Raw genomic sequence first — 25,474 nt, 5'->3', positions numbered from 1 at the left:
AACTGAGATGAGCAGTTATTGCTGGGTCTTGGGCTCAGGAAGATAGCTTGTTACTTAGATTCTGTGACAGTTAATACACCATCAGCAATGATCTCGGTGGAGTAGGTCTGAGATCACTGCAGAGGGTGGGCAAGGGATCAGAGCGTCTAGGAATGAACACGAGATTCCAGGGAAGCACATGGACATACATCCCCAAACACATAACACCAGCAGGCATGTCGTGGAAAACGTGAAACTGGCCTGCGTACCCTTCGTGAGTATCCAGGCGTGCTCTGAACCCACACGCTTTCCAATTTCTCTCTGATCCTGGCAAACCTCCATCCATAAAGCCCTATTTCAGTCTGATCTTGGAACAAAAAAGAACCCTCCAAATCTCTGACAGACCTGCACTACGGTCTTGGGAGATGTATGCTCGAAAAACCAGGCACCAGCAGGGCCTGGCCGTCTCTCTACATGTGCTCTGCTGCAGTGGCTTCAACCTGCCCGGCCAGGCCTGCCCAGAGCTCTCGTTCTTGTGTCTCCAAACAGCACTAAGGAGGCTCCATCTCCTGTGCTGGTCACAGGGAAGGTCTGATCATGGGCCCTCCCAAGAGACCTTCCACATGTCCAGAAAGTTCCCCACTGAGAAGAAAAGGCTACACACACAGACAGGCAAAGCCAAGGGGGAGTGGTGGGTGAGAAGGCGGTTCACTGGGCATCCCGAGGCTCTGAAATGCCGGAGATAGGAAAATGTGGTCAGAAAAGGATCAGCTGCTCAGTCACAAGGCCATACCTGCAGTCGGCAAGTCCCGGCAGAGCTCATGGCAAGCTGGGAGGCCGAGGGCCTGCCTAAGCCAAAGCTAGACTGGATGAATATGGGGGCCTTAATGAGGCTAGCACTAAAGGGCAACTCTGAATTTCAATACCATAATAAATATGTGCAGCACTGGAAACACCCCAGACAGAAACTGACTAGGTATCCCCCCCACCCCTCCCAGTTTAGGCAGGGCTGCAGGAGTCAGTTTGCAAAGCACATCCTCCCTGCTGCCTGTTTGAATTGCAGAAAAGAGAACCCATTGCCTCCCCCGGTGGCTGGGGCCTGCAGGGCCAGGCAGCCTCCAGGTGAGTGGGCGGCTCGGAGACTAGCCTCAATGTACACATGCTCTCTGCACTGGTTCCCTGGAAACTCAGGTGGGGAACAACTTTCCCGGGCTTTGAAGCCAGTTGGAAGTCGCCTGCACCAGGCAGAGTCCACGCGGGGAGCCCCACAGTTACACAGTTAGTGGGCCTGTGAAGTCAGATCTCCAGTTACTAAATGACCCAAGTTAGCCAATCTGAATTCTCCAGCCCTGCAGTGCAGATGGTTCAGACACAGCAGTTCTGTCTTCGTGGTAACAGATGAGAGGTTTGGAGTTTCTCCCCTGGCCTCCTTCCTACCCAGATCCAAAGTCTTTGATATGTTAAGGTGTTTTTTTTTAAGTATATATACTATATATATTTCTAAGGCAATTTCAAACACACAAATACTCCATTCATAACCGATTCACCAAAACCCAGTACTTACTTTATGCCAATTTATATTACAGCCAATGTAATCAGTTTGTAGGCACTCATCAAATGTATGTACAATTTTGCCTGCTAAAACAGAAGCCACTTTTCCACCAAAATTAACCCACATTTCTCCATGAGTTAATATAATTTTCATATTAATTTAACAGTGGCACAATATTCACTATGTCTTGATATCATGAATTATATGCCATGTGGAACATTTAGGCTACTTATAGGTTTTTGCTATTTTAAGCAATGTTGCTCTAAATATCTTTGTGCATATAGTTCTTTTCCTGTTTAAAATTATTTCCTTAAAATAAATTCCCAAGAGTAATACTAATAGGTAAAAGGAAATGAACATTTTTATAGTTTCACGTTCTATATTTTAAAAATATGTTGTTTTGTGTGAATTACCTGGATTATCTATTTTCCAAAGTAGTTTTCCTGATTGCACCTCCCAATCCTACCAATAAGATCTACTCTTAAATCCACTTTTCCCAACTCCCCAGTGGGCTGGGCATCTGGAGTGCACACCCCATGATTGGATAGACATTGGAGGTAGCTCAACTGATTTGCTGTGGAGGGATAATAAAGGAGGACAGAGAGATGGGGGTGGGAGGGTAGAGAGCTGGGATGGGTAGGGGCAGGCTCTATGGAGGCAGAAACAAAGGTCACATTCTGTCCCTCCCAAAACAAACCAACACCTCCCTGGACATCAAACCTACCCCACCCCCAGCTTCCCGCAGCTGATCTTCCAGGGGCCAAGAACAAAGACACACTTCAAATTTCTAAAGGAAATTTGTGCTTTCAGGGTCTGAAAACATACTTTGCAAATGACATAAGCCATGCACTTGTCAAGTAGGCCCAGGCACGTTGTGGCCTCAGCCCTAAAGGTGATTCCATTTTAAGAAAGAAAATGTTTTAAGAAAGAAAGCCCTCCTCATCCGCCTGGTGGGAAAGATGCTATTGCACAGCACTCTCTAAGTGGCATGCAGACCCCAGATAACTATTCCATAGGTCCCCCTGTGATGCACCAAACGCACTACCTGCCTGGCTCCATTCGCAGGCCTGTGGAATTTTCAAGCAGGAAAGGAGCACATACAGTCCACGCTTCTCATTTCATAGACAAACCAAGGCCCGAGGCCCTGCTTCGGGGCTCCCACTGCAGTCTGCAATCACCTCAGGAGGATCTCTTCCTCTTCCCCCTCCATGAGAAGAGCCACAGCCTGTCCTGACTATCACCAGACCAAATAGGGCTTCTGTTTTAAAGAGTCCCAGACTCTCCTCTCATGATCTGCTGATTCATCTTCTCTAGTTCCTTCTCTGTGCAAAGCCAGCAGACAGCACCAGGCATGAAAACTAAAAGGTCCACTAAGGGCAGCTGATACTTACCCTTTTTGAAAGGTTGGGGCCCATGGGGAGGGAAGTCTCTGCCACCATTAAACCAGTGCCTGTCACAGACGCCTCTTCAGAGTCCTCAGGGTGAGGGGGACCCAGGTGCCAGGCTTTGTGTCCCTGAAGTCCCTTCCCACCCTCACCAGGGTTTCCTTGGCAGTGGCTCCACCAGTAAGTGCAAAGACAGGCCATCATGCAGATGACCAGCTCACCAACCAAATGTCCACCTGACCCAGGCCTGGTCCTGGGCCTGCCCACTGCTCCCTCACATCCTCTCAGGCTGCCCATGGGACACCTACTATGTGCCAGGCAGGAGACAGGCACACCTGCAGCTGATGCCAGCGTCCTACAGGGAGGAAGTTCAACCACAGAAAGGCTAAGGTTGGGGCTCAGGAAGCAGGTGACTTCTGGCAGGAGGAAGAGGGCAGGGAGGGCATTCCAGACAGAGCAAACAATGCACACAGCACAGAGCAGCTTTCTCCCAAGCCCACTGAGGAGCAGAGAGGACATACATGGGTGCTAGGGACGGGCGAGTGGCAGGAGAGAAGGTGGGAAGGTGGGCTGGGGCTCCCACAAGCCCCATTCTGAGGAATGTGAGGTTTCTCCTGCAGAACTTGGGCAGTTCTCAAAGGTTTTTAATAGTGACATGATCAAAGCTGTGATTGAGTAAAGGAACTCGGGTCTTTCAAGACTTCTTTTCTGCTTCAATGCTGCTTTTAATGCGATCTCATTTCAACCAGACATAATGGGCAAGTCAGTGTAAACTGTACCAGAGCCAACACTGGCTGGGAACACCCCTGCTCCATCCCTCCTAGGGGCCAACTTGATCCCATATTGGTGACCAAGCCTCAGCCTCAGGAATCACCTCCAGTCTGGCTGCCAGAATCCAGCCCAAGACACGCCCAGCTCCACAGAGGCGGCAGCTTCCCGCTTTTCCAGCTTCCAGGCACCGGGGGAAAGACTCTTTTTTTTTAAGTATATTTTATTGCTTTTTTAAAGAGAGGAAGGGAGAGGGATAGCGAGTTAGAAACATCGATCAGCTGCCTCCTGCACACCTCCTACTGGGGATGTGCCCGCAACCAAGGTACATGCCCTTGACTGGAATCGAACCTGGGACCTTTCAGTCCGCAGGCCGACACTCTATCCACTGAGCCAAACCGGTTAGGGCAGCGGGGGGGAAAGACTCTTGGCACACCAGTGGACACCACAGCCAAGAGTCCAAAACTGCATTTTTCTTTTCCTTTTTAACGGAAATGAATTCTTTTGTCTAAGATGACTGGGACTGGATTACCAAGATTTCAATCATCATGCCGTTGCTTCACAGAGCTATAACCCAAGGACCTGAAGGCAAGAAGTGAGCAGGCACTCACCTCGCTGAGACCCTCTTTGTGGAGGAGGAACCTGGGCAGGGATGCTACGAAGCCCTCTGTCCTATAGCTCTCTCTCAGGCAGGATATTGGGTAGAACATCTCAAGTAGGTCGACATCTTCGGAACTGGAAAGATGCCAGCCCTGTCGCCTCAGCCAGCTTGGGCACCAGCGATCTCAATCATTCCACAAACCACGCCTGAAGCCAAAACTCCGACCTCCCAACTGAAGAGCAAGGTAGCACCTCCCAAATACCTCATGGCCCTGCCAGTCTTGCCCGTCAGAGGAGAAACAAAATTCAAGTGGTAACTACCTGTTAGCCAGAGAGAGCCAAGCCTGGGCCGCTGTCCTTTTTCCAAGTGAAATCAAACGTGCAGGGGCAATCCAGATGCTGGAATGACCTCTCTTTTCCACTGGAATCATTCAAGATTCCAGAGAAGTCCAATCTATAATAATAAAAGCGTAATATGCTAAAGATATCAGATGTCCTTCTGTACGAAGCCGGGGCTGCGAGGGAAGTCAGGGTCCGGGTGCCAGACAGTGCCAGAGGGAAGCCGGTGCCAGCAGCAGGGGAAGGAAGGCCTACTCTTGCACGAATTTCATGCATCGGGCCTCTGTTTGCTAATGAAATGCTCAGCTCTCCAGAGCATGTAAGAATCCTGAAGTTTAGCTGGAAGCTAAAGGATTCAGAAACATGTCCAAAACGATTAAGATCAAGATGTGGAAATTTTCAGTGGCCAAGGGAAATGCCCCATCTCCTCCTCCCATGTCCAGCACTGTCCCACTGTCCCAATCTCAGGATGAGAATGGGGTCAAGCTTCTACAGTGGACACATGTCCATCCGGCATGGGCACCTGTTTTTAGGTTTCAGGCACCTGGCATTGAGTCCTGGTGGGAAGCAGAGTTCCACCTGCCACTGGGGAAGCTGTAACCTCCAGTCTTCAGGGCCTCCAACAGAGAGAACATGGACATGTGGGCTTACTGACAACCGGATGCTCAGCCTGGGCTTTGCCTCCAGAGTGAGTGGCACAAAAGAGCAATACAAGCTCAGAACTCATTCTGAAGGGGGTGGCAGCATCCAGGTCAGTTGGCAGCAGTGATGCCAGGCCATTGGCATGATCACCTTGGCTATAGTTCCAGCCACCCAACTTCCCACAGGTCCTCATTGATTTCTGAGCCTTGTTCTCCAGTCTTGCAGGACATTTCATGAGCCACCAGATATCCTTCCAATACATTCTTTTATCCTTATTTTGGCAAGAGTCAGCTTCTGCTATGTGCAGACCTCAGTCCTGGACTTCCCCAACATATCCTTCAACCTCCACACTGGCTCCTCAGGCAACCGAGACAACACATCTGCTCAAGTCTGTCTTTTCCTCTGTGAAAAGAGTCTAATCTAAATACCCAGCCCTGGTTGGTTTGGCTCAGTGGATAGAGCGTCAGCCTATGGACTGAGGGGTCCCAGGTTCGACTCCAGCCAAGGGCACATGCCTGGGTTGCGGGCTCGATCCCCAATGGGGGGCATGCAGGAGGCCACCGAGCAATGATTCCCTCTCATCACTGATGTTTCTATCTCTCTTTCCCTCTCCCTTCCTCTATGAAATCAATTAAAATAAAAAATAAAATTAAATACCCACACATCTGAGAGGATCACAGCCACATAATAATCACACGTATGAACAAATACCATAAATGCTGCAATTACCAACCTATCCTGTTGCTGGTTCTGACCAGATGCCCCGGTTTGGGGCATTGATATCAGAAATGAAAGGTATTACTGCTCCCTTGGCCTCATCCCTGTTTCTCCACCAGCTCAGGGAAAATGAATTGGAGTCAGGAAACCTGGGTTCTAGAACCTGCACATGTCAGCTCAACGCTGGGGCAGGTAACATCTGCACCACCTGTTTCACAGGGAGGTTAACTCAAATGAGAAGCCCTCAGGGCAAAGCCCCAATAACTTCCTAATTCCTAAATCAATCCTTATTTTCAGCCCTCCTTCTTAACATTCCTCAATGATCAACAGATGATCAATTTCAATTCACAGACCATGGAGCACTTTCTGTGTGACATGTTGTACTAGATGCACAAAATCATGGTTTCTGTTTTCATAAAATGCAAAACTCCCTCCTCCTTCGGCTTCTATGACACCACGCTCTCCTGGTGTTCTTCCTTCCTCCCAGTTGGTTCCTTCTCATTCGCTGCTGTTGCTGCGTGTACACACACACACACACACACACACACACACACACACACACACACACACACACCGTCAGTCCTCAGTGGCTTCTCCACTCCCCAATAAGAGGTAAGGTCCAAGCCTCTTGGCTGACACAAATGGCTAGCCATGACTGGCCCTGGCCTGCCCCTCTCGGCACCCCTTCCCACCAGTGCTCCACCACACCACTGCTTGCACTTCCCAAAGCAGACCGTGTTGTGTCACGCCCAGGCCTTACCTGAGCTGCTCCCTGGGCCTAGAATGCCCTGACTCCCTTTGCCACCTGGTGGACGCCTACTCGTTTCTCAGGATTCAGCTCAAACATCAGCTCTTCCAGAAAGCCTCTCATTCATTAATTCCACAGCATTCATTAAGCACAGGTGCCATGCAGGGCACTGGGGCCACCCTAGGCCTTCCCTAATATTCCTCAGTCCTCTAGCCTGGCAGAAGTGACCAGTTCTCTCCCCTGGGCCCAGCAGACGCCTGCACATGCTCCCAGTGACATCTGTGGTGCTAACTGCTCTTGGCTTTTGTGCGTGAGCACACAGCCTCCCTCACAGACCATGAGCACCCTGAAGGAGGAGGCTGAATCTCCTTTTTCTTTGTATCCTCAGTACCTAGCACAGAGCTAAATAAAGCTCAAGGTAGGGATTCAATAAACGCATGTAGCGTGAGTGAGTGGAAGAATGGAGGGCATGAGCGAAAGGACCCCGGAAACCACCATGGGCAGGGTTGTCACTGCTATGGCTATGGCTGGTCTTCTTTTTCTCTGTGACTGGGGAGGTCAGATCCCATATGCCCGCTGGATAGTTCACAACAGCCTCCTTGAAGATGGCGGAGGAAATCCTGAGCCTTTTATCACCTGTAGTGCAAGTGGAAGGGGGTGGCTGTTTGCTCCTAAGTTATCCCAGAGCACATGCTATTGGGAGGCCACAGAAGAAGTGGACCCAGATTCATACAGAAGATTCCTTGTTGGCCTCTTACAAAAGCCTGCAGCAGGGAGACGGGACAGAAGACTAGGAAGGGGAGAGGAGAGCAGGCATGGAGGACTAGGCCTTAGAGCAGAGCAAAGTATCTGATATACATTGGCACTGCCTTCTCCCAGCCCCATACCAATGATAGGTCACCCCAAGCCTAAGTCCTTCATCTGCAATCCTGGGTGATACAACTATAGTTTAAAACCAACTCCAGGGCCCTAGCTGGTTTGGCTCAGAGGATAGAGCATTGGCCTGCAATCTAAAGGGTCCCAGGTTCGATTCCAGCCAAGGGCACATGCCTGGGTTGCGGGCTTGATCCCCACCACCACACACACACACACACACACACACACACACACACACACACACACACACAGTGGGGGGCGTGCAGGAGGCAGCCAATCAATGATTCTCTCTCATCACTGATGTTTCTCTCTCTCTCTCTCTCTTTCTCTCTCTCTCTCTCTCCCTTCTTCTCTGAAATCAATAAAAAACAAATTTAAATAAGTAAACAAAAATAAAATAAAACCAACTCCATGGATCTCCTGCTCACCTGTTCTAAGAGCCTTTCTTGCTTAACCTCATCTGATTATTCTCTAACTTATAAACCCACCATCTATTCAGGGTGAGCATGGGCTAAGAGCCTTGAACCTGCTGCCTCAAGGATAGCAGATGCCTACAAGCATCTCAGCATGCTGAATGAGACTGCAGTATTTAAACACACACGTTTAATATTCCATAGCTCCCAAATTCAAGCCAACCACTTCATCCGGAGCCCAACCTCAGAAAGGGTAAATTCTCCCAGAACTGGAGGATCAGGCTAAGATGAACTATCAAGAGCCAGTATGTCTGCCACCTACCTGGTGCTCTCCTAATGGACTTCCAAGGTTAATTTTGATTATACTAGAGGTCCAGTGCACCGGTGTGTGCACCGGTGGGGTCCCTCGGCCTGGCCTGCACTCTCTTGCAATCCAGGACCGCTCAGGGGATGTTGGAGAGTCGGTTTTGGCCCGATCCCCGCAGGCCAGAGATAGAGGGTGCACCGGGTCTCTAGTATGCATCAAAGATCTTTGGTTAATCTCTTCCCACCCTCCCCCTCTCTCCTTCCCTCTAAGATTCATCAATCTGTTCCCTGTTTCCATGCCTGTGCATTGAGCGTCTGCTCCCTGGTGGTCAGTGCATGTCATAGCTACTGGTCGAAGGGTTGGCAGGTCGCTTAGGCTTTTATATATATAGACTAGAGGCCCAGTGCACGAAATTTGTGCACGGGTATGGTCCCTAGGCCTGGCCTGTGATCAGGGCCATCTTCCCTGGCTGTCGGCAGCCGGTCCCGCCCCCCCCACCGCCACCCACCCCCAGTTCCCCATTCCCCATCAGGCAATCAGAGCCTGCCAGCCTGGGGAAGGGACTGAGAAGTTGGCCGGCAGGCCCCGATCAGGCAATTGGGGCCTGTGGGCTGTGGGCAGCACCTGCGTTGAGCATCTGCTCCCTGGTGGTCAGTGTGCATCATAGCGACCGGTTGTTCCACTGTTTGGTCGATTTGCATATTACCCTTTTATTATATAGGATTCTATTTTTCAGCTCACATGCTGATTTTAGAACCTGATCCCCAAAATATGCAACTCCACCAAATTCCATTCTCCTAGGTCAGTGGTCAGCAAACTCATTAGTCAACAGAGCCAAATATCAATAGTATAACGATTGAAATTTCTTTTGAGAGTCACATTTTTTAAACTTAAACTTCTTCTAATGCCACTTCTTCAAAATAGACTTGCCCAGGCCGTGGTATTTTGTGGAAGAGCCACACTCAAGGGGCCAAAGAGCCGCATGTGGCTCGCGAGCCACAGTTTGCTGACCACTGTCCTAGGTGACAGATCCACCCCAGAGTCTGCTTCTGCCTCTGGGTACAACCTATCTCAGAAGCTGGACTGTCAGTTTCCTGGGGGGAAGGAGCAGGTAGGACCCCACTTTGCACCCCTCATTGTGCCACACATAGTGTTGAGAGCACTGCAGCTGCTCCATTAATGCCCAGTGAGGACAGTTGGCCCTATGTTGATTGGCCATTCATGGGGTGCCAAGTGTGTGTTCCTGGGCCTTCTCCTGAGTCCCTCATGAGACCACTGGGAGGGTTCCTCCACTTCCTCGGGGTTGCACAACCCATGTTCCAAGCATACAAAACACCAAGTAATTTTATTGGCCAAATGAGGCTGGTTAGGAGGTTTTAGGAACTCAATGTAGGTTGATAACAACTAGGATCAACTAAGATTGCAATGAGATAATATAATGGTAAGAAGTCTATTAAAAAAGCACCCCACTTTCTCCTTAAAGCCCTCCCCTGCACCCATTTTTATTTTTAAGTTTCCTCTTTTTTAATCTTTGTGTACTATCTTAAGGAAACGAAAGAGATGGAATCCTTGGTTTATAAACAGACATGCTGGAACTGCTGATTACAATGGGCTAAGTGATCAATGCAGATGGCAAGAGGAAATGGAATGTGGAGTTCGTGCTCTGACTCTTCCATTCAACAGCTGTGTGACCTCAGAGAAGTCACTTATCCTCTCTGAGCCTTAGTTCAAAATGAGAGAGTTACCACTGGAGCCCTTCCCAGCTTTAAATCCTTAACTTCACGATTCTCTGAGACACTGTTACTGCAATTACCATAAAGCAGGGGCTGGATGAAAGCAGTCCCAAAGGTCCTACTCAGTTCTAAAAATTGCTTATCTACTGAAACAGCAGATTCTAGAAAATATTGTTTATTAAATGCAGTTTATGCATAATTTTTCAAAAATAGTTTTCTATGTAAATCCCAATTCATCAAGAATTTTCCATTATAAGTGAATTCAACATATTGACTGCAACATTGGGTGTATTAGCAAAAGACTGGGAAAAAAACAAATGCTCTTCAGTAGGAGACTGGTTAAATAAATCCTGGCATTTTCATACAGTGGAGAATAATTTAGCCATTGGAAAAAGTGAGGCAGCTCTATATGCACTGACATAAAACAATCTCCAAGATACATTAAGTGAAAAACACAGACATCAGAATCCTGTGTATAATATGCCAGTGTTTATTTATTCATATTTTCTTCTATCTGCAGAGGCTACATCTGGAAGCATAACTAAAAAATGACAAATTGCAGTTGCTTAAGACAAGGACACTGAAGGCTTGAAAATATGGGGACCATAAGAAGATGGGAAATTTATTCTTTCAAATTTTTATGTTATTAAATTTATCAATATTTTCTTATGGCTTTTGTTTTGCGTCTTAAGATGGTCTTGCTTCGCTTAAAGTTAAAACAGATATTTATTTTTCTAATTCTATTGCATTTATATATGTTTGTATACATGTATAATAATCTCTTGTCTATGCTGAAATCCTTTTTCAGACTAACTTTACATTGTATAATTTATCTTTTTTAAATTTTGAATTCTAGGCATTAACTTTTTGAATAGAAAATGGGAAGTAAAGAATTCACCAGATTTTACTTTTTTTATTTAATATTTTTATTGATTTTTAGAGAGAGTGGAAGGGAAAGGGAGAGAGAAAGGGAAACATCAATCGGCTGCCTCATTCACGACCCTCCATGGGGACTGAGCCCGAAACCCGGGCATGTGCCCCACTGGGAATTGAACCAGCAACCATTTGGTGCTTGGAACAACTCCCAACCAACTGAGCCACACTGGCCAGAGCAAGATTTTATTTTTAAGTAAAACAAAAATTTTTTTAAATCTGGCTTACAGGGTGCATTTTATGGCATGTGAATTACATCTCAATTAAAAAAAGAATGAATTTCATTTATATGGCAAGGTTGAGATTAAGAGCATGAGAACTGGGTGGAGACAAAAGAATCTTCTTAGTCAAGCCCAATGTTAGGGTTTAGCCAGGATCTCCCCAAGACTCAGTTTTATAGTTTGGCCTAGTTTTTTGTTTGTTTGTTTGTTTGGTTTGGTTTCTTTATTTTTAAAAAATGTTTTATTTATTGATTGATTTTAGAGGAAGGGAGAGAAAGAGAAAAACATTGTTTTTTTGTTTCATTTATTTATGCATTCATTGGTTGATTCTGGTATGTGCCCTGACCAGGGATTAAACCTTCAATCTTGATGTATCAGGAAGATGCTCTAACCAACTGAGCTACCTGGCGAGGACGAATTTGGCCTAGTTTTATAGGTTCAATACCTGTTCGGGCAAAAGAAACCTGCAGCCAACCAAGAAGTCTCTCTTTGCCTTGCTCACAAGTCTTACCTGAAAGTTGTCCCTGACTCCTTCTATCAGTCTGCTTCCCTTGGGAGTCCAGGTCAACCCAGAAAACAAATGCTCTTCCCTGAGAGCCGGTGCTCAGGCATAGGACAGCATGGGGCATAGGACAGGCCAAAATCAGGACAAAGAGGAGCCAATTCGGAAGCTGGACAGACACCGTCTGGCACCCAGAAGTAAGGGGTGCTGGAAATGGAGAGACTAACAGACAGAAGGAGGCAGCGCTGGATAAACGTTTAGAATAAAGACTGGGAACCATGGTCCTTGGTGCTTGGATTGGCTGTGCATGCCTATGCACAAGCAGACACTATTGGCCCTTGTATCACTATTGTCATCATTTACTCGGACTTGCTATGAGTGGAGGAGCACCAGGCCCTGGGACACAAAGACATATAAACAGGGCCTTTCAGTTTACTTGAAGAGTGACCATACTGATCCACCCAAAGGCACATTAAAAAGCTGAATACGGGGTATGATTGGAACCATGGCCCACAAGAGAAGCTGAAAATCCTTGGATTTTCTTCAGATTGCGGCCCCAATGGATGTTACTGGAATCCCTGGGGGAGGCCCACAGAGTGTGACAGGGGAATTCTTGAGAAGGTGAACATGAACAGGAGGGAGGACTAAAAGGAGAGCAAGACTGAGCCAACTGGAAGAGATGAAAGAAGAGACATTCCAGGATTCCAGGGAGGCCTGGGAGGTAGGAATGCTGCCACCAGCAGTTTGGACAAACACACAGAGTGGGTCACTGGGTCAGAGCAGAGGTTCAGGCAGGAGAACAGCGAAGGCCAGACCCCTGTGTAGAAGGCCCTGACTGCCAGCCTAGAAGTTTGAACCTTACCATGCAGACAGTGGGGAGCCATTGAATGTTGCTGAGCAGGAGGGTGACTCTTGCAAACAGGCATTTTAAGTGAGATTACAGAGGGGCCCTTTATCCCAGGCTTATTCAAAGTCCTGTGTGTATTTCAAGTGGCACTTGAGACAGAAAGTCGTAAAGCATTGCCCTGTGTCATGTAGACGAGGAAAAAAAAAAAGGTTTAAGGGTCTCACAAAGAGATGCTTCAGTGAGAACCAAAAATGAAGGGGGGCCGTTTTAAAGAAGGAAACAAATTTACGGGACAGAACCGCCAGGCGTCTGGAAAACAGCAGCACTTTCTTCAGAATCTAGAAGGCCCTCTTTTGGCTGGGGGTGTTCTGCCTCCTATTTCGGAGGTTAATCGTGATGTCAAAACACTGCATTGTGGCCTAAGGAGTGAAACAGCTGGGAGGAGGCAGATGAACAGAAATATACATAAATAAAAGACCTCCATTCTAAGACCACCCTCTTGCAGGGGTTCTCCATCTGCCTCTCTCAGGGGCATCTTGGGGTTTTTGCCAGAGTTGCTGAGCCCCCTAATTACCTCCAACAGTTTTTCCTCTTAAAACAATAAAATTATTATTATTTTTTTAAAATATATTTTATTGATTTTTTACAGAGAGGAAGGGAGAGGAATAGAGAGTTAGAAACATCGATGAGAGAGATACATCGACCAGCTGCCTCCTGCACACTCCCCACTGGGGATGTGCCCGCAACCAAGGTACATGCCCTTGACCGGAATCGAACCCGGGACCCTTCAGTCCGCAGGCCGACGCTCTATCCACTGAGCCAAACCGGTCAGGGCTAAAATTATTTTTTAAACATGTTAAGTTTTTGATTCGGAGCTTTTCCAATGTCGTTCCTAATTGTGCATAGCGAGGCAGCAGACAGGGCTGCTCAGAGGCCACGAACTGGGTAGCAACTTCAGGCCATAAATCAGCATTTAGGTAAGGTGGGAGAGGAAGGCAGGATTATGTTTCCAGTCTTAAACCTCTGCAGGGCAAACTCTGTGAATGCAGAAGCAAAGCTGAGCAAGCGAGGGGCAGGGCCTGAGTTATGCACGAAACCGGCCAGGATGAGCCTGAAGATATGGGCAGGCAATTCCTTCACGTGGCTCCATAACTCCAGGGAGTCTGCTTCCTTCTTTCTCTGGCCTTTGCAAGGGTCCCCCTCCTGCCCCAACTCCTGGGGAGCCTCTAGGCATTTTTAGTCTCTGCAGATTCCACGTGAACACAAAGGTTTGCAAACTCAAAGCTGTCTTTCTTTTGGGGTCAGAAGGGCCAGCTCCCATTCCCTATTCCTCAAAACTAGTGCTGGGCCCCAGTAATCCCTAGCTAAAGCTGCCCTGGTCAGGTGAGACAGCTAACCAGGACCTTGACAGTCAAGTTCAGTAAAAAACCAAATGTACCCAGAACAGGGGGTTGTGCAACTCATGGGAACTCCTCCTGTGGTAGTGTTTTCACTTTTAACCTCATTTCCTTGTGGAACTGTGTCTGTACATCCCAGAATACCCAGAAATGTTCTGATTTCACATGTTTTTTCCTCAAGTCTCTGGAAGCACATAGGTGCCTGCCAGGGATTGTGCCTAGTGTTTTTGGTTTGACAAAAGGTCACTGAGCTCATGACACACAGCGGGCACGAGGCTGCAAAAAAAGCATTTTCCTTCCAGGTGAAACTCAGTTACTTGGTTGGGGAGAAAGCCAGGCATGGAGGAGCTCCAGGGTGCCAGGGCCATTGGTACCTGCACTCTAAGCAGAGAGGCTGCTCAAGCACTCCAGTGGGTGATGCCACTGAGCCACACAGTACCCTCAGCAGGGCTGGGTGCTGCCCCATGAGAGTCTCCCACCTAGGACGGGAAGAGAGTGGGCTGAGATTTGGAATGTGAATGGTTCTGCATGCAACCTGTACATGCTTTTAAAAACAAATGTTTTTATTGATTTTAGAGAGATGAAGGGAGAAGGATAGAAGATAGAAACATCAATCAGCTGCCTTATGCATGCCCCTACAGGGGATTAAGCCCACAATCCCAGCATGTGGCCCGGACTGGGAATCAAACCAGCGACCTCCTGGTTCATGGGTCCACGCTCAACCACTGAGCCACACGGGCTGGGCAATGTACATGCTTTATGGCTGTTTTAAAACCCTCTATTACAGTAAGCCACCTCTGAGGCTCAAGGAGGACCTGCTGCCTTATGTCCACACTTGCAGGCTTGGCTCCCTTCCTGCAGCAGGCAGCTTGGTGGGTGCAAGGACCCACTACCCTGGCCTGTGCAGCATGCCTTTGCATGCCTTGCTCAGGCCGTGGGTCTGGGGCTCCTCTGGAGAAAAATACATGAGTCACTCCTGTGACTCCTCCCCCCCACCCCAGACACTGTCACAGACACACAGTCTCAAAGACCCAGCACTTTTCCCTTTGCCTGGAACACAATATAGGAATTAGGATCCACCAACTAAGTTTCTGCAGCTGACACCTCAAGGCTCAAAGTCTAGTTCACCAGCCAGCTCAGTCACACATGTCTGACGTGTCCTTTTTGTAACTAGGCCCCAATCAAGCCACCATGCAATTCTGCTAATTCAAACTGCTTTCCCATTTAGGGAGGTTGATAGCCATCTCCCATCTCCTTTTCCTGCTGACGTCATCCCACATTTTCTATAGACACAAATAAGGGTTCAGCTCCTGGGATAGTTTTCAGGATGCCCAAGGTGGTGGGAGTGGAGGGATCCTGCCCCCCTGGGTCCACTTCACTTATGGAGCGGTTGGCAAATTGTCCAAGGTTATAAGGGAGAGGCCAGGAAATAAATCACCTAGCTAAGGTTAAAAACCAAAAAGAACTCGGTGACTGCAACTCATGCCCAGATCTGTCCTGGCCATTTGCAATGCAAATCTGCGTTTTGTTCCCTGCCACTGACGTCTTGCACAATAGCCTGTGTATAAACATACACGCCAACAATGCCTGACTGTGCAATCGCGCTGTAATTACAGGCCGGCAGGAAGCTGCTGCTAGGAACTGCACCATTCAACCTCTAGCCATCCCGTGTGTGGAGTCTCCACCGCACGGACGTACATTCCTGCACACACCAACGCGCCCCCGCCGCCGCTGTTACAGTTGCCCGGGAGCCACCCGCCCGGCCCGCCAGTCCCCAGCCCCGGAATACTTTGCAGGGATGTCATAAACTTCTCAACTGTTCTTAAAAAAAACACACACACACAAACCCTGTGCCACGAGGCTACCGAAAGCGGCGGGAACCACCATCAAAGTTCCCCAGCACATTCCTGCAGTCCCAGCAGTTTCAGAAACCAGAAAAGAGCGACATGCCACAGAGTCCATTGGAAGCGGGTTTTGGAGTTTTATATAGAAACCACTCACATATGTACGTGGGTGTGCTGACAGTTTTTACGGCTAAATTGCAAAGTGTTAGGCCTTAGTGATTCCTGTCAGTTTCAGGACGTGGTGTGGGAGGAGAAAGGGTGGGATTTGTTTGAAGGGGTGTTGGGGGCAATTCTGGCTTTGCTTTTTGGAAATGCGGAAGGTTGTTTTCCCAAGCTTTTAAGTTGCTCTGCTCCTCCTCATTGGAGGTCAGAGCAAAGAAAAGTGGGGAAAAAGTTCCTTTAACTTCCTACCTGCGACCTCACTGAGGGCTGAGAAGAGGAACAGCACGCTTCCCCGGGAAGCACTGCGGAGGGGGAGAAGCGGGGAGGGGGTTGGGGGTGCAGCGACGCCCCGCCTGTTGGGCTGGAGGGCGCGGGGCGGAGGACTGGCCCCAGATGCAGGCCGCTGTAAGTCCCTTCCCTGCACCCCTCCTATCCGATCAGCATAGTCTGGAGCGGCCCGCCTACGGCCAGGGCTGTTTGAAGTCCCGCGGCTAACCAGCGACCACAGGGCGCAGCCCGGGCCCCAACCCCGGCCGCCGAGCTCCCTCCCTGCAGCGCCCGCCGCACCCCGGCGCCCTGAGCGGCGGGGCCACCACTTCCCCGCCCGCGCGGCCAAGCCCCCGCCCGGACGGTTTCCGAGCTCCCCGGCGGCGCCCCGGCAGTGGAGGGGCGCCGAGACCGTGGCTCACCTGTGCGCCGGTTCCCGGGGCGGCTCGGAGAGGCGCTGGGCGCGGACAGTGCGGCCCGCAGATCAAACTTTGTTGCTCTCGGGACGGCGCAGTCGTCACTTCCTCGCCGAGCGGGCGGCGCGGCCCAGGCTTTGACCCAGCAGCTCGCGCGGTGGCGCGCCGGGCCCTGCAGCCGCCCGCCCGCGCGCTCAGGCCTCGGGTGCCGTCTTCCTGGCTGCGCGCCCTCGGCTCCAGAGAGAAGCGGGCGGCCGTCCGCCAAGTCTGGACCCCTCTGGGAAAGGCTTGCTCCAACCGGGTCGTGTCTGCGCTGAAGAAGTGCAGTCGAGCCTGTTCTCGGGTCTGGAAGGTGGTGTTGGGGTTCAGGGGCCCCAGAGAGCCGAGGTTCCAGGAGAAACACACACAACCCACAAACAAAGCAGTGGGGGAGGAAGGAGAGAAAGTTTTGCACTTCGGTGTTGCCTAGCTAGAAGGTCATGTCAGAAAGCAGAGTGCTCTGTGTTTTGCCAAATAATGCCTAAGGAGGGCCTTAAAAAACACGGGTCTCCTCCCCACATTTCCTCAAAAGGTCTGCACGCTTATCCGTCGTCACTTCCACGGTGTTAAGCGTGCTGGATGGTTACCATTTACGACACTTCAGGGGGCTATTCAGCGACTGCAAATATTGAGGCTGCAAAATGGTTTCCTCCCCTGCGGATTTCCACCTCTTCCTTTACACTCAACACCGAAGATCTCTTTGGGGCCTGATACATTCCGTGTTTCATCACCAGCCAAAAGCTCAGAGGGGAGGATGGAGTCCTGAGAAGAGGAGCTTCAGGCAAGAGTCATTCTGAAAGTTATCGTTACCCAAAATAAATTTGCTCGCCCCTATGAACTTCAACAAAAAGCCATCTTTCTATTTCTGATAAACAGCAACAAAGTAGTTAAGCAGCAGTCTTTGGGGGAGAATTCCTGATCCAGTAAAGCTGGAGAGAAAACGGGGTTAGCCTTTGCTGTGGCTTTAAAAAAAAACACAACAAAAACAAACACCAGACATTTGAAACTGCAGTGGAGGGCTTTCATAACAGAAACATTAGCTTCATTGTAGCTTGTTGTGGAAAACAGGGACCTTTTTAAAGGTGGCTCAAAAGCATCATTTAGGGCTCCACAATTTTACTTCCTCCCCCTTCCCTCTCCCCCCCCCACCCCCCCACTCCCCAAATACTGCTTCTAGCACATTGGCTAGATCACAGAACCTCAGGTTGCAAGGCTTCATCTTTTTTACTGCAGTACAGGAAACCATAGAGTTGAGTGAAGTCTTTGTCCAGAAAGGTGGATGTGAAACTGATGGAAAGTGACATCTGGGAAATGATCTGCAAGCCTGCCTTAACACCCAATGGGAAACCACAAAGGCAGACAGACTCACTCAAAGACTGGGGAGCATGAGAACCAGAGCTCTCCTAGCAACATGAGAATCCATTTCCTTGCCTTTCCCAGCTTCCAGAAGCCACCCACATTTCTTGGCTCATGACCCCTTTTCTCCAACTTCAAAGCCTTACATCTCTCTGGATCATTCTTCCATAGTCACGTCTCCCCCTGACTGATTCTTCTTCTGCCTCCCTCTTCCACTGTTAAGGATCTTTGTGATTGCATTGGTCCACCCTGAAAATCCAGGATAATCTATTTTCAGATCAGCTCATTAGCAACCTTAAGTCTATCTTAACCTTAATTCCCCTTTATCATGTAACCTAATATAGTCACAGGTTCTGGGGATTAGGACAGGGACATTTTGTGGAGGACTGTTATTCTGTCTACCGTAGTCCCTTCCTGAATTACATTGGGGCAATTGGACGTAAGTAAATGTAAAGACGTGCTCAGTAACTATCTTCCTGGCTGGCCTGTGTAGAGGGGTCATTGAGACTCCAGAAAGAAATCCAGTCCTACCAACACCTTGATTTCAGCCTGTACAATAAAAAGCTGTTTATTTTTCAGCTACCGATTTTGTGGTAATTTGTTACAGTAGCCATAGAAAATTAATGCAGTGGCATTTCCCGAACATCGTGTATTAGATACATGTATTACATGGAGTAGGAGAAGGCCCAGTTTTCAGATTACAGCTGAACAGGAAGTCTGGCTGGGTGGGCCAGGCAAAGTCCCAGGATGCCAGCTCACAGGGAGGTTCCCAGAGTGACAGGCTGCTAGAAACTCTAAGACAGTGCCTTGAAAGTTCAATCTGTATACAGTCACCTGGTTTAGGAATGAACTCCATCCAATTCACAAACCATTTCTTGGAGTTTATTCTCAGAATTGCTAATTGTAGTACTTGCCTGCCACCATGAAGAGGCCAAGTGTGGAAAAGGGTAACAAAAGTAAAACAAAAGCTGCTATGGAAATTCGGTGCTTTTTGGTGAGCACTGCTCCCCAGCAAGGCTGTCCAACCACCCAGAGTTTATAAGTGAATCTTTTTTTTAATGTGTGCGTTTTTTTAAATTGATTTCAGAGAGGGGAAGGGAGAGGGAGAGAGGGATAGAAACATCAATGATGAGAGATAATAATTAATTCGCTGCCTCCTGCACGCCATCTACTGGGGATTGAGCCTGCAACCTGGGCAAGTGCCTTGACCAGGAATCAAACCATGACCTCCTGGTTCATTGGTTGATGTACAACCACTGAGCAACACTGGCCGGGCTAAATGAATCTTTTTTCCCCCACAATAAACAGAAACACACAACCCCAGGAGTCTGCACAGCATTCCTGGGATCCAAGTTGGAGTTCAATCACCTTACACAGGTTGCCTTTTCCTGTTTGAGACTGATGAACATTTACTGGTGTGCACAGCTCAAAGGTTGAGCTCACTGCACCAGGGAGAATTCTTTTCACAATCAGTAATAAATATTGGTCCTGGGACAACAGTCTTAGTTTGGTTTGTTTGTTTGTTTGTTTGGCTTGTTTTTTAAAGATTCTCCACTTAAATTTTTTATTTTATTTTATTATTCTTTTTTTGTAGAGAGAAGAAGGTTGAAAAGAAGAGAGAGGGAGAGAGAGAGAGAGAGAGAGAGAGACCGGGGATTGAATCCACCACCTTTTGACACTCCACCAGTTAAGCCCAGTGGCCAGGTCAGTCTTAGCATTCATGTAGGAGGTGTCACTGAGTTCCTAGACATTCTTGAGATGACTCTAGGTCTCATGACTTCTTATGGGAAGAAGAAGCCCTCCTCTTCTGAGTGCAGTACTGTCTGGGGTTACAACAAGGGACCATACACTGAAGCAGCATACAGAGTCCATAAGCAGTTATAGCTCTTTGGGGATCTTCGTGAAATAAAACTCTTCACAGCAGCTCCAAGGAACTATGTATAAAAGCTGTTTGTGCATTGCTTGGGAAGGGAAAAATACCCCTTACTTATCTCCTTCTACTTCCTAATTCCAAATAGAGTTCTCCAGGAGGTAATGAAATGGAAGGACCACTTTGGATCGCCAGCTCTAAATTATATTTATATGATATTTATACTTAGAGCAGCCTACTACACCAGCTAGACAATCTGTGGCTTCCCAGCACTTTTAGAATTACTCTCCAGGCTCTTCCACTTGAATGGCCTTTGCCCTGTAGTGTTGAGTTTTGCCTGGTTTCCTGACATAATTTTTGCCCTTTGCCCCTAGTTGGAGGGTGTGGTCACTGACTCACCTTCTAGGCTCCAAGTACCTCAGTCCAGCCCATTGATTAACTCCCATCTGATGTGGCTGCAAAGAGGCTGAAGACCTATATAGAATGCCACAGAATCTCTCTGTGGACCATATCCCAGGTCTGGTGTGGTTCTGGCAATATCTATAAGCTCCTGTACAGAACTGCACTGGTCTTCTTTAGCCTAGGAATTCATCCTCCTCCAGACGGAGGAACAAAACTAACAGCCTTGAGACCTGACAGCTGGAGGCCTGAATTCTGGGTCTTGGTTATAGATACAAACTAGCTGCCTTCAGAGATGGAGCTCATTTAACAAATAAAGCCTGACTTTGTGTCCCATTCATTACACACAGGATGATTCTAGTCCTGGTTTGAAATTACAGACTGAACCAAGTCAGGGATCTTAATGATTGGTGACTGGCAAACCTTGTCACATTTATTACAGGTATTGATGGACATGATGCAAGGCATGAGTATACATCCCAGACATGACTGAGGTATGGCCAGCATGGGTTTTCCCAGCATGCACTATCTTCGGAAGCAAATAACATTTGGAAGGCTATACCCTTCTCCTTTCTGTGGAGTTATGGAGCTTCTGGAGGTTTCTGACAGCTATGCAAAAGGAATAATTTGAATTGTCTAAATCCTGTCAAGGCAGTGGATTGGGGCTACATGCATCAAAAAAGTGAGATACATGTCAAAATCCACAAGCAAGCCTCCACATACTCTTTCCATAATTAAAACCAATAAGAATCGATATACAAAGGACGAGACTAGTCAACCTGTGTTTCCACTTGCCCATCCCTTGCCTTCTGGTGTAGCTAGAGGACTGTGAGCTCACTTGCCATATATGTACTTAACAGTTGTTGGGAGACAATTCTCCATGGGTCTGTCATATTTCTGCATGTCTGTGAGCAGTCACTGACTGCCCTTTGTTCCTGACTATCTTTATAAGATAGTGTCTTTCTCAGAGCAAAGTACAGGCGTGCTTGCTGTCTGTCATTTAAGATCTGGTTCCCTAAGCTTTGGATTCCTCTCTTGTGATGTATCTTACTGTGTGTTCAGGTATCAACTGGCCCTCTTTGCACTGTCTTTGGGAATTGGGGATCAGGGAACCAGCATAAGAAAAAGCCCATACTTTTGCTACTGCTATTGCTGTGACTAAAGAAGTCCTCTGTTTCTGACCCAGAAGCCTTGTGCGTTCTGCCAGCATCCATAACACTTTGGCAGGCTAACTTGTTAGTTTGCAAGGAAAGTAAAAATCTCAAAACTACTCATCAGAGGTTGTGACAGACCAAAGGATCAAATTAAAGAGTAAGACTGAAGCTAGGTCAGCACTGAGATATCAAGAATTTTGTTAATTTAAGCCCAGGACCAGAGAGGATCATATTAATTTTGGCCTGTTTGTACTGTATCATTGGTTATATGTTCTAGTCAACTGACTGACAGGCAATTCTAAACATGCTTTGGTGAACTAATTCATCCATTTTCTCACATGTAAAGTGAAATGAGTTGTATTAGATTATTTCTGAGGTTCCTTCTAGCTATAAATATAGGCTTCGTGAATTTTTAACAGGGCTGTCTAGCACACACATTAGGCATTTGACCGATTTAAATTAATGACTGCAGAGAGGACTGTGATATATAGTGCAAAGAACATAGTATTAGAAGTTTAGAAGCCTGGATTCCAGACGCAATCTGCCACTACCTAGCTGTGTGACATTGGACAAGTCACTTCCCTTACCTTAAGGAGGAAAGTGTGGGATGTACACACAGGATGATTCTAGTAGTCCAAGGATGTGGCATTAAATTGCACAGTGAAAAAGTAAGTTTCTTTTTAATTCTCTTTTTATTTTTCTGATTATGCTAAAAATAGGGAGTTTTCACTGCCAGTCCAGAATAGCCTCGGGACCCTGGTTCCTGGTGCTGGCTTCCCATTAACTCCCCATTTCTCTCAGTTTGCTGCTAATGTGTCTTTTTTTTTTCCTCCCCAGAGAATATTTTTCCACTGATTTTTAGAGAGAGAGAGAGAAATACCAATATGAGAGAGAGACATGGATTGTTTGCCTCCTGCATGAGTCCTGACCTGGACCAGGGATTGAGCCTGCAACCAGGGTACCTGCTCTTGACCAGGAATCGAACCTGCAACCCTTTGGCCAGAGGGCTGATGCTCTAACTACTGAGCAAAACTGGCTAGGGTGCTAGTGTGTCTTTAACAGTTCTTTAACACCTACTAATATCCCTTTTTGGCAGAGAAAATTCTCAAGCCCAGATACCTCAGAGGCTGTGCTAACTAGAGAGCATTTAATAACATTGCCTAGGTGTTGCTGCTTTTTTTTATTTTTGTTTTGACTGCCATTTATGGTAAATAATATAAGTTTTCCATTTATGGGAACAATAAAAAGTTTTCTTTAAAAGTAAGTTTATTACAAAAGTGTTCTAAAATTTATTGTGGAAATGGTTGCGCAACTCTGTGACTATACTAAAAAACATTGAATAATTCGCTTTATATGGGTGAATTGGATGCTATGTGAATTAAAATGGCAATAAAGCTCTTTTTAAAAGCAAATGAATTAAAGTAAAAATGGAGACTAATTTTAATAAAATATTAGGCAAAGAATAGTATAGGTGGTCAGTTGATATAGAAAAAGTTGTACATAGAATGCAGACCAAAGTTCAGGAAAACGCTGGTGAACTTTGGAGAAAAACACATTTGCTGGCAATGTGATTTTGGACAGATTTCTTAATCTTTCTGAGCCTATTTCCTGGCCCACAAAATGGGAATCATAATATCTCCCTTAGGGAAAGTAAAGGCACTGAAATCCTCGGCCCAGGGCCTAGCACATAAGTGACTTCTGATAAAGGGGAACAGTTGATGGCTTGACTGAGCACCTACTCTGGCCTTTCACATATTAACCCCCATATCCTCATAGTAACCCTGTGCAATAGGTACTGTTATTCCCATTCAATAACCCTGGAGTAGACATTGTTATCCTTATGTTATAGATGAGTGAGCTCAGGCTCGGAGAGATTAAGTAACTTGCCTGGAGTCGTAAACTAGTAAATGACTCCAGGTAAGGTCCAAACTTCAATCTGTCTGAGGTCAAAGCTATGCTTTTCCTTCACGACATTGCTCTGTCCCACTGATCTTGAAGCCAGACCTGATTAAATAGGTCCCATCTGGCTACTGGCAGAGAAAGGGGCGCACAGAAGGAACGCGGCATCTCTGTCTTGGAGATGAGCATCCTGTCTCACTGCCAGTCCAGAATAGCCTCGGGACCCTGGTTCCTGGTGCTGGCTTCCCATTAACTCCCCATTTCTACTTGTCCAGTGGAAAATTATTTCCTCATCCAGCCTGCCAGGAGTTGACGTCCTTTCATTGGCCCCTTATTCCTGTTGCTGAGTCTCCACCACCTTTGGCTGGATTTTTCTTCTGGCATCCATTTACCTGGTTAGACTTTGGCCTTTTGCCTGACATTGGACCAGTGCTGACCCTTGACCCACTGAGGCTCACCTAGGTGTCTTGGTCTCCACCAATCTTCCGATTTTAGTGTGACCTCCTCTGCAACAACGTAACCAAACCTAGGCTACTTTTCTCTCTTGCCACTGCCAATCCCCTCTGCAGGCCACCATCATCTCCCGACTGGACAACCGCAATGGCCTCCAGTCTTGCTTGACTCTATTCCTTCTCCAAAGTATAATTAAAAACTGAGCTTTCTAAAGTGCAGTCTGACTGTGAAACTCCCCTACAGCGTCTCTCCACTGTCCTTTGGCCTGGCTTTTAAAGGCCTTTGTGAACTGGTGCCTGCTAAACCCTTTAGCCTCTTCTCTCTTCAGTCTTCTCTCCATTCACTATGAGCCAGTGATGTTGACACTAGTTACAGTCTCTGAATGCTTCTAGATGTCCTTGGCAAACAGTCAGTGTTCACTAAACAGTAATTAATGCACCCTGGCCTTTTGCTTCCAGTCTCTGTACATGTGGTTCCCTCAATCTGGAATGCCTTTTCCTCCCTATTTTCTTTTTGGACTCTGCTTATGTGTCACCTCCTCAAGGGAGTCTTCCCTGCCCTCTTACGTTCAGTATATTTTTATGTGCTACAATAGTATCCTGTGCTTTCCTCTATTGTGATGAGACACAGCAATAGTGGAGGAACGGGAAGTGTTGGCCCTATAGTAAAACTATCTCAATTTAAAATGTAGGTATGCCTCTCATTCCAGCTGTGTGACCTTGGGCAAGTCACTTAACCTACCCACACCCTATTTCCTCATCTGTAAGATGGAAGTAATAGTAATACCTACTAATAGGTTCCTGTGAGGATAACCTGAAACAATGCATAGTCAATAGCTTAATGCAGAGTCTGGGATACAGTGAGCACTCAATAAATATTAGCTATTATTGCCCTAGCTGGTTTGGCTCAGTGGATAGAGCGTCGGCCTGCGGACTGAAAGGTCCCGGGTTCGATTCCGGTCAAGGGCATGTACCTTGGTTGCGGGCACATCCCCAGTGGGCGGTGTGCAGGAGGCAGCTGATCGATGTTTCTCTCTCATCGATGTTTCTAGCTCTCTATCCCTCTCCCTTCCTCTCTGTAAAAAATCAATAAAATATATTTAAAATAAATAAATAAATAAATAAATAATTAGCTATTATTATTTCCACATGCTTCATAATCTATTGTAAATACTAGTTCCCTGCATTGTCTTCCTCATTCTAAACATCTTGAGGGCAGAGAGTCTGTCTCATTCACCATTGAATCTCTGGGTGCCTAACATAAAACTGGACACATATGGTACTCAATACATATTTATTGAATGAATGAATGAATCAGTGTATGGATGGATGGATGGATGGATGACTTTCTCCCTGGTTTAGCTAAGCTGACTTTGCCTGAAGTTCTCTTGGCATTCCTAAGACCAGTTTTCCCTGCTCTGACCTGGGCAAGCCACAGCTCAAATCTTGTCTATGGCATTGTGGTTTCAGATCTAAATAACTAGTGTCAATACAAGACATAAATACCCCCAGGTGGCATAGATGAAAAATAACTTTTACACAGTTTGTCCTCTCAACACCTCCACCTCCCTTTGCTCTAGTATGTTATGACTAGGTGTGGGCAGCACCCAAACAGAGCAGGCCATTCATCTCTTCAACAAGGGTTTGCTAGGCCACG

At 47.3% G+C, this 25,474-nt stretch overlaps 1 protein-coding gene across 1 annotated transcript in view; it reads right to left on the bottom strand.

Moving 5' to 3' along the window:
• MIDEAS (mitotic deacetylase associated SANT domain protein) overlaps positions 1-16,784 on the bottom strand; it is a 68,717-nt gene extending 51,933 nt beyond the window's left edge. Inside the window, exon 1 of the mRNA XM_080668230.1 lies at positions 16,655-16,784. The gene's annotated coding sequence lies outside the window, so the exon portion shown is untranslated. The remainder of the gene's footprint in view (positions 1-16,654) is intronic.
• Positions 16,785-25,474: the final 8,690 nt, after the last annotated feature.

The sequence above is a fragment of the Plecotus auritus genome, assembly GCF_963455305.1.
Source record: "Plecotus auritus genome assembly, chromosome: 1".
NCBI classification, from domain to species: domain Eukaryota; kingdom Metazoa; phylum Chordata; class Mammalia; order Chiroptera; family Vespertilionidae; genus Plecotus; species Plecotus auritus.
Note: the sequence above shows the minus strand (reverse complement) of the source record. Positions and strands in the feature narration are given on the sequence as shown.